Source organism: Glandiceps talaboti, chromosome 5 (assembly GCF_964340395.1).
Source record: "Glandiceps talaboti chromosome 5, keGlaTala1.1, whole genome shotgun sequence".
NCBI lineage: Eukaryota > Metazoa > Hemichordata > Enteropneusta > Spengelidae > Glandiceps > Glandiceps talaboti.
This window is the reverse complement of record NC_135553.1, coordinates 10555957-10565567: the sequence shown is the minus strand read 5'-3', so window position 1 is coordinate 10565567 and position 9611 is coordinate 10555957.

Below are 9611 nucleotides of genomic sequence, written 5' to 3'. Positions count from 1 at the left end.
AAGTGACGTCGTCAGAGATAAGATTGTATATGATGGCTTACCTGTTTCTATCAGCAAAGACATGATTTCACAGAATCCGCCAACTGCTGCTTGCATTAAAGGTGTCATTCCATTAATATCCTTAGCCCTAGTGTCAGCGCCATTCTCTATCTGAAATGACCAAAAAAGTTACTAGTTATCCACAGTACATGTACGTACATAGTCTAGCTGTGAGACCTTCGGGCTTTCTTCAGATACGATGAGGGCGGAACCTTCGTTCGCTTATCGTATTGTATCAGAAGAAAACCCCAAGGTCTAGCAGCTAGACTAACATGTGCATACATGTGTTGTTGTGTGTTGACGTACACTTTACATACATATGGCGTGGTTTACTACTTCTTGGCCGTCATTACACATGTGTTGACAAAGGAAGAAATTATTGTCCCGAGAAATAAAAAAAATTGACGATTGTAAACATACGCAAGACGCTGTCTGTCAAGGTATTCAATAAGTAACAAAGTTTTTGAATATTTTAAAACTGGAATATATCTTTTTAAGAATGTTAAAGTCCTCGACTTTTCTCAATTCGTCATTAATTTTGGCTTTTTCAGTAAAACACCAGACAGTTCAATACACTGTTGTTACACCGAATCGCCTCTTTACTAATTGTTGATGGTACTGTATTACCGACTTGATGTCCGTATGTAAACAGTCGTAATCCCACGTATTGACTCGTCCACTCGTTTACTTGTTGTAAACAATTTTTGAATATGTTATATGTTGATAGGATTTAGACCACGAGGCTCGACTGTACATGTCTCAGTGAATACAACAAAATGAAACTGTAAATCAGTCGAAAATATGAACTACGACTATCGTCCCAGTTAGAGTTACTTGGGTTGTAATATAACGGATTTACCATTGAGAGAACAAACTTTGGTGGACAAATACAAGGAGAATACGGATCCACCAACATTAAATATATAATAGGATGAACTTTTGAACATGTCCGATGACGAAGTTGAGATAACTCGGTATTTATATTCTGTCTTCAATGTTTGATAACTTGTAATTGAGCACAGACATTAGATTTGGACCTACCAGTAGTTTACATATGGAGACATCTCCGTTGATAGCAGCCTGGTGTAGCGGCGTCATACAGTCGTTATCTTCAATGTTAGGGTTAGTACCCTCACTACTCAATAATAACTGTAACATGTGAACATGAAAGCCAGGTTCAGAATAAGATTAACATTAATTTTAGGTGTGTAAAATAGTTGTCTCGGGTAGAACTTTAGAACAAATCTGGCTCCGCTGATACAAAGCAAAAAGTTCCCCAAATGAAACCATTCAGCCTCAGTCTGTCTGTCTGTCTGTCTGTCTGTATCCGTCTGTCTGTCTTTCTCCCCCCCCCCCTCTCTCTCTCTCTCTCTCTCTCTCTCTCTCTCTCTCTCTCTCTCTCTCTCTCTCTCTCTCTCTCTCTCTCTCTCTCTCTCTCTCTCTCTCTCTCTCTCTCTCTCTCTCTCTCTCTCTCTCTCTCTCTCTCTTGGATCGGAGTGTATACCTTTACTATATCTAGATGTCCTCTCCGTGCAGCTATGTGAAGGGGTACTAAACCTTTACTCTCCCTGGCGTTGATGTCAGCACCAAACCGTAGTAGTAGTTTTACTGTATCAATATTATTGTTCCTGACAGACACATGTAGTGGCATAACATTTGAAGCATCAATTGGTCTATTTACGTCTGCAAATTAAATTAATATTATTGTTATCGTTTGTGATTTACTGGGGAGTTGAAACTGTGAAAGTTGAAACTCAAGACTGTCTATCATGCATTCAGATATACCTACATTCTATTTCCTATATTAACCAAACCCCACAAAATAATCAAGCATTTTAAAAATTAATGTCTCCGCATACCCCTTTCCCTCCCAATATTGTCGTCTTCGATTTAAATATTAAGGTGTAGAAAGTATAACAGGTAAAACACAATCATATATATATAGTTATCCACAGAGACTGTTAGACTGTTCCTAGCCTATTCTGACAAGACATATGTCTTATTTTCTCAGACTATACATAATTGTATTAACTCTCTCTGTTTTGCCGAAATACCAAAGTTGGCCGGTGATCTTTCAAAAACAACTTGGTGATACATCATTACTTTTACTTGGAGTATAATAAATATACATTCATATATCATATAGTTATCTCAAAAAATTAACTTTATACACGCGCCTTGGAAATGCAACTTTTAAATTTTCCTGTTACATTTTCAAGAAAAAAATACAGGGGGCACCATGCAAGGTCTTGAAATACGGTCTGGTTGATAATAATATTGCAATTGAGACTATTTTTCCTGGTTTTTTTTTCTCTATTTTTGTTCTTGTTTTCGACATACTTATGTTGTTACATTTGCTGAAGTATGTGTAAATGACCTAGTGATGAAACCCTAACAACTTCCACAAATGACAAATGAATAAAAACAAATTGCAACGAATTAACAATGTCGTGTTTTCACATGTAAAAACTGAAGTGTGAAGTATGAATACAGTTTAAATCCAAAATGGCCGCCGAATACAGTGTTCACTTTTAGGGAAATAACGCATACATTGTATTCGATTTCTTGGATCAGGAACAGGCTTTCCTATGGGAAAGTTTGGAGAGATTTTGATAACTTTAATTTCAGCAAAATTATCTCATATAGAAATGGCTTGTATTTTAGTCACAGAGCTATCTTCGACTTTACCGACCTGCTCCCCGACAGAGAAGCTCCCTTATTCCCGCGAATTTCTTATAATGGACGGCAATATGCAGTGCTGTTACACCGTTAGTGTTTGGTTGGTCGACTAAATCAAAATCTTCATCCAGCAGCTTCCGCAGTAATGCAACCTTTCCCGTTCGGGCAGCCTGGAAGAAACAGAAAGAGATATAAACACCAACCTCTAACCCAGAGTCAATCTCGATCTCTTCAACAATATGGTTACCCCGAATTCCACAAACTTTCCTATTGGAACAGCCTGGAACAAACAGAAAGATCAAAACAATCCCTCTACTCAAGATTTCGTTTCTGTTTTCCTATGCTCCTCAACAAACCCGCAAACCAACAGAAAAACATCACAATTCTATAATTACATGTAATGACCAATATGAATCAAAGTCATCTCTTACTGTAAGCAGATTTTTTCAGCTCCGAACTGTATTTTTGAAACTAAATCGTCGACATGCGTGTACTATGGCAAAGGACCCTAACGCTGGAATATTCTAAACGCAATTACAGATGGGTTAATGAACTACATTTAGCGTTGATAAAGGGCCATAAACAAGAACAACAGTACTACACAAACAACTGTTTCATTCCCCGCCGTTTTGTCTGTTGTTAATTGGTTGTTTTCTTCGAATAAATGGATGCATTGTGGCGATTGCGTTGGCAACTTAACAAGTATTTAGGCCTATCACGTAACAAAACATACTCTGTTGATGGAAACCTCAGACCACTAAAAAGATTCGTTAGTGGTCTGAGTGGCAACGTAATCTCTTCAGTTCGTATTTGTTTATTAGTCGCCATCCTCCCTTCCATCTATAAATGAGGTCGTTTACTCGTTGCTCTCTAAGTTTGATGCTTGATTGTTTGTGATCCTCAAAATGTTTGTACCTGTTTTCTCTCTCCCTCCCTCCCTCCCTCCCTCTCTCTCCCTCCCTCCTCCCTCCCCCTCTCTCTCTCCTCTCTCTCTCCCTCCCTCCCTCCTCCCCTCTCTCCCCCTCCTCCCTCCCTCACCTATCTCTCTCCCCCTCTCCCCCCTCTCTCTCTATCTCTCTCCCCTTCCCCCCTCTCTCTCCCCCCTCCCCCTCCCTCCCCCCTCTCTTGCCATCACTTCTATATGCCAAAATAAAACGTACATTTGACTTCCCTCAGTTATGCTACAAACACCAAGACTTGTTTGTAGTTTGAGTTGAGAGATAACACACTAAGATTAAGAACTAATACAGGTTTTTTCAATTTGTGAACAGTAGTGAGTTTTATCTCGGACATTTTCAGACCATTAAGGTTTTGAGATGACTACAATGTATTCCTGGATATCTGCAATACATATATATGTCACAGGAGGTATAATTCTTCGACATGGTATGTAATTTGTGAATTTTAACGATAATCCTGTTACAGTAGTGTACGCTTATTGAAGGAAATACACTAGACTAAATACCTCAAGGAGATAATGACCAAAAATACGATATATACTGTGTTTGAATATTCTCCAAATCTATAAAAACTATGCTACCAAACTTTTCTGCATGACTGGTGGACAAAACGATCGATAAGGTAAATGATCAATGAATTAAGAGAACAACATCTTTCCAATTCCATTACACACGCGATCGAAGATCAAGAAGTCGTCATGTATATTTTATCAAGGTCTATTACTACAATAAAAAAAAATATCTAAACAAATAAAATTTTCGGGGAGGGATTCTTTCCTTTTTTTGAATTCACATGTTCGCCCAAAAAGATATCTATACTATAAAAGGGAAGCCTTACGAAGACAAATTTTGAGAATGAAGAGTTTTTTGCTGAAATTTTTTTCGGGCAACACACTAACGTATTTGGAGAGCTAGTATTCTCACCCCATGAATATTAACACGGATAACGTAGTCAAAATTAACCCCAAAATGACCATAATTCTTCAAATTTTCATTTATAAACAATTATTACGCCAACAGCTCTGCCTACTCTCAGACCTCTATAATGGTCTGAGGCATACTCAAGGATACTAGTATCTGGCTAATGTATTGTTTCCAAGGCAACACATGTTACTAATTAGCGTTATTGTTTCTAAATGCATCGTTAAATTACAATTAAACATTTGAATTTTAGACAAAAGAAACTATGAATGCTTTTAAACTTTCCTTTTCCCACCTGAAACAAAAAAACACCAGTCGTCGTTATTCGGGAAGACTATACGGCGCTTATTTACCTTCCAAATGGTAACGTCCTCATCGTCTTCGCTCTCTTCAGGTACACGTGTCTCCATCTCGAGCATCTTATTTCGATCCATAGCTACAGAAAGTCTCCGAGTTGATCTCAAATACCGACTTTTAGGCATACCTGTAGGGTGGATACGGTTCTGTCGATTTGGACTAAAAGCTCCGACAACAAAGCCGTCCATTCGGAACTTTCGAGTCCGGAACGATGGGTCCTGAAAATGATTCTGAAAAGTGTTTTTGTTCTCCATAGTGGTCCAAGAAAGTAAATCGCACTGTAAGCCTTTTAACGCTGTCAGTATTTTCCCGTCACCTTCTCGCCATCCATTTTGTTCTTGCCTCCAAGACCATCTTTCGATTGCCGATAAGTTGACGCATGAGCTGAACGCACACACACATTAGCATTACAAAAATTCGACAGTGAACAAACCATTGAACAATAGGTAACCATTGATCCTTGAAGTCTGGATTCAATAGAACTGTGTAGTCTGTAACTCGTTGTATAGTCTCACACCCCTGATCACTCTGGGAGTCTCAGTTTGTAACAATTCACAAATCTTGTTTCCTTTGTTGGTAGGGTCGTATCCACCAAGCCCACTATACAAGTACATGGCAGAGCATCACGGCAAGGGAACTGCTATAAAGTGGCTTTATCGTTTCTTTTAGGTGCCCCCCCCCCTGGGAGTCTAAGATCATTGGTCCCCCTTATTCTTCCATGGTTATATCAATTCTTAACACACTCGCCATTTTCAAAGAAAAAAATCTATATCATACGTTGTTTTGTAGACCATACAAGGTTGTTTCAATTACTGGAAGTGAGGGGCAAAAAAATGATTTGCTAATGGTGTATGTTGGCTATACAAGACCAAAACATGAGATATACCGAAGGGTTGGAAATATATGTATATATATATATATATATATATATATATATATATATATATATATATATATATATATATATATATATATATATATATATATATATATATATATACATAAAAAAAAATATATATATATATATATATATATATATATATATATATATATATATATATATATATATATATATATATATATAGGAAGTCAGTGGTAAGATTTGTCCGTAGAACAGTGCTCGATACGTCTGCACGCAGAGCGGAGTATATGTTGAGGGTAGAAGAAAATCAAGTCGGGTTTTTCGTCTCTACAAGCCTGTTTCGTGAGTAAATCACTCGTCAGGAGATGTTGATGTACATCATATATCAGGTTGCCTCGATATACATTCGTAGATAACATGAACAATCACCTGGCTAAAAGCTGTATTGTACACGTAAATTGACCAGGTCGATAGATTAGCATTTAGTACTTGGGGACTTTCCAAATTTGGAATGACATTAAAGTTTAATTAGGTCCTATGCAAAATACTCGTTTGTCTTTATTTAATCAGAGAAGACGTAAGTAGATAATCGATGCAATTTAGTGTGTCGCGATATGGTCATTAGTTGTTATAGTATCCCCTATAGTGATTTTGAATGAGACAGTGTCCAGTGAAACCAACAGCTTCAACAAGTGCCGAAGACAAGATGCTTGTATTAAATCTCACCAGAAAAAAAATTGTCACAGTGCTTTACTTTAGAAATTAAACGATAATTAAGAATTAAAATGTTGACCAATAAATGTGGTTGACTTTATTTGGATTACATAATCGTAATGTGTTTATAGTAGCAGTATGACGTAATCAGACCACCTTCGTCACATGTCTTACTGTTGTCGTCTGATTTTGTAACCTATATACACTCTGAAGTATATTTTGTATGCCATCAAATCTGATTTTCGTCAGAGTGTAGAGTTTCATATTGCTGTTAGAAAAGGTAAATTAAATGCACATAATTTAAGAAATCGGGACTGTTTTTGAAATTGATAAATTTAACACGAAAAGTTTCCGAATACAAAATGTCAACGATTTCCATCCATGAAAATATTTGTATTTTTGTAAGGAGCTCAATAAAAATGTTATTAATTAAAAATATCAAACATGTGTATATATGTAATGTAGTGATTTAGAATTGTAATGTTTCAACACAGCACAAAATTATGTCAATGTTTTAAATAGTATGAACATGTGATTTTTTCCTTGTCTGTGATTTTATGTACTCTTTGCTTTCGTCAACAGATACATAATACATGATGGTTTCATTTTCACGTGATACATTATGTTGTTTGGTATGGCATAATGTATCTACTATTTTGCCAGCAAACTCAGGATAGAATATATTACGATGAAAGTGCTGACGCTTTCGGCAACTCTCTTCGATTGTGTCCTCTATATGTATAATATATATAATTTAAAACACAAATGTTATTGCTTGTATTTTTTATTGTTTTTGATTTTCATATGCCGCTGCAACGAATTTCGAAATGATCCCTATCACACACCCAGACACATGTACAGACAGACAGACAGACAGACAGACAGACAGACAGACAGACAGACAGACAGACAGGCGCACACAGACACAGACATAGACATAGAGACAGACACACACACATACACACAGACTCAGACACAGACACACACACACACACACGAACATTATATTAAATTAGCTGACTGGAAACAATACATTAGAGAAATTGTATCGAGCAAGTCTACACAAATTAAACAATAATGAAGCAATTTTAACACAGTAGAAAAGTATACAGTATCATGAACAGTAATTAAACATAATTACACTTTAAAGACTGTTGTCATGGTGATTTAGACATCATCACTTTCGATTTGATGATTATTTAGTTATTTTGCACAATTGTTAATTTTGTTTTCATTGTTATTATGGGAATGAGGAACATGAAAAACTGTGTTTGGAGTTATTCTAATAAAAGAAAACTTACCGAAAAAAATATCACCAAGTAGGAATTCAACAGGCCTTCACTTCCTAAAGGCAAACAGGTATTTTGTAATATGTACTTAATATACACAAATTTATTATTTGTCGACCTTATGAAATTTAAAGGCAATGTGTTGTATTCACCCGGATTCAAAAAAATATTACCATTTCACTCACATGTTCATTGTTCTGTCGAGCATTTTTGTTTAGGTCTATGTTTGGGGTTAAAAGTCACCTGCATTCACTGTGGGGATTAAAAATGGCGCAGCGTGCGATTTGCATTGTAGGAGGTTGCATTATAGGGCTCAAATATGGGGTCTCTGTCGGGTTGAAAATGGACTAAATGGGACTTGTATTGGGTTGAAAGTGAGCAAAACAGGACCTGTTTTTGAATTGAAAGTAACTAAATCGGATTTGTTGTTGTTGTTGTTGTTGTTGTTGTTGTTGTTGTTGTTGTTACAAGTGGACTACACAATTGGAAGACAGAAACCAAGACTCACATTTATTTATTCATAAATACACCATTTATTCACTTGAAAGATAGAATGTTCATATTTGTATACAGTCTCCCTAAAAATAGTACTGGATCTCTCTTTACATGATTTATACAGCAATTACACATAGAGTTGGTAGAATGGTTAGAACGTAAAACAATGTCATTGTGGTGTTACAACCAACTAAAATGTTACAATTTCATATTATCCCATGTAAAAGCCAAGTTCAACAAAACATATGAAATATACACTCTGGTGGTCGTTCTACATCACGACGACGTGCGTCTATGTACCGACGATGTCTAATGTCTAACGTGCGTCTATGTCACGTCTATGACAACGTGTGTCTACGTCATTGCTTCTGCTGCATTCGAAATATGAGTCAAAACGCTCAAAATTGATATTACTTTTTCTGATTTTTTTGTTATATTATTCTCTGACATTTTTCTTCATTCAGCTGTACAAATACTCGACTTGAAGTGACAAAGTCCCTTAGGTCACTCATGTTTTCCTTGGCTGGACAAAGAAAAATATTCGTGAATAATATTAAATTATCATTTCCTTGTAATCATTTTTGATACTACTACACGTGAGGCTAAAAAATGTTTGTACAAGTTTGTGGATGACAACTTAATACACTTGTTTGTCACAAAACATCAAAAATTGAAATTTGATTTGCAGCACCAGTTGGCTAAATGTTTTGTTTGAAAAAAATAGAATCACAACAAACCATGGTATATGTACAAGCACGCGTCATTAAGTAGTTTGCGGTGTCTGACCTGACCTGACCTGACCTGACCTGACCTCTAACATTACATATATGATTATTACTGGAACGATATAAATCAATTTTGTACAAACAAATATTTAAAAAAATTAAATGACAAAATTTGTCCATTTCATGATTTTGTTTGCCATTACACTTTCTGCCAAATCCTGTGCAAGCCAAAAAAATTAAAATTCAGCTGAGGATCTTATTTAAAGATAAGTGGATATTTTTATATTTCCTGTTTTGAGTAAAACCAATATTGAACAGCCCTTTATTAAATTAAGGACGACTTCAAGTGATATTAAAGTTTATCATATCTTTGAACGGTGAGCTCTTGAACGACTAGTTTCATATTTGAAGCACATATAATTCTAAAGTTCTGTATTTCTAGTAAGAGTTTGCATTGCGTGGAAGATGTTTACAGCGGTAACGGAGTCAGTAACAGGAGACTCATTTTTTTGCCGGTCTATGTACAAATATAGACAAAACAAAGTGTATACACTAATGTATATGATAATTT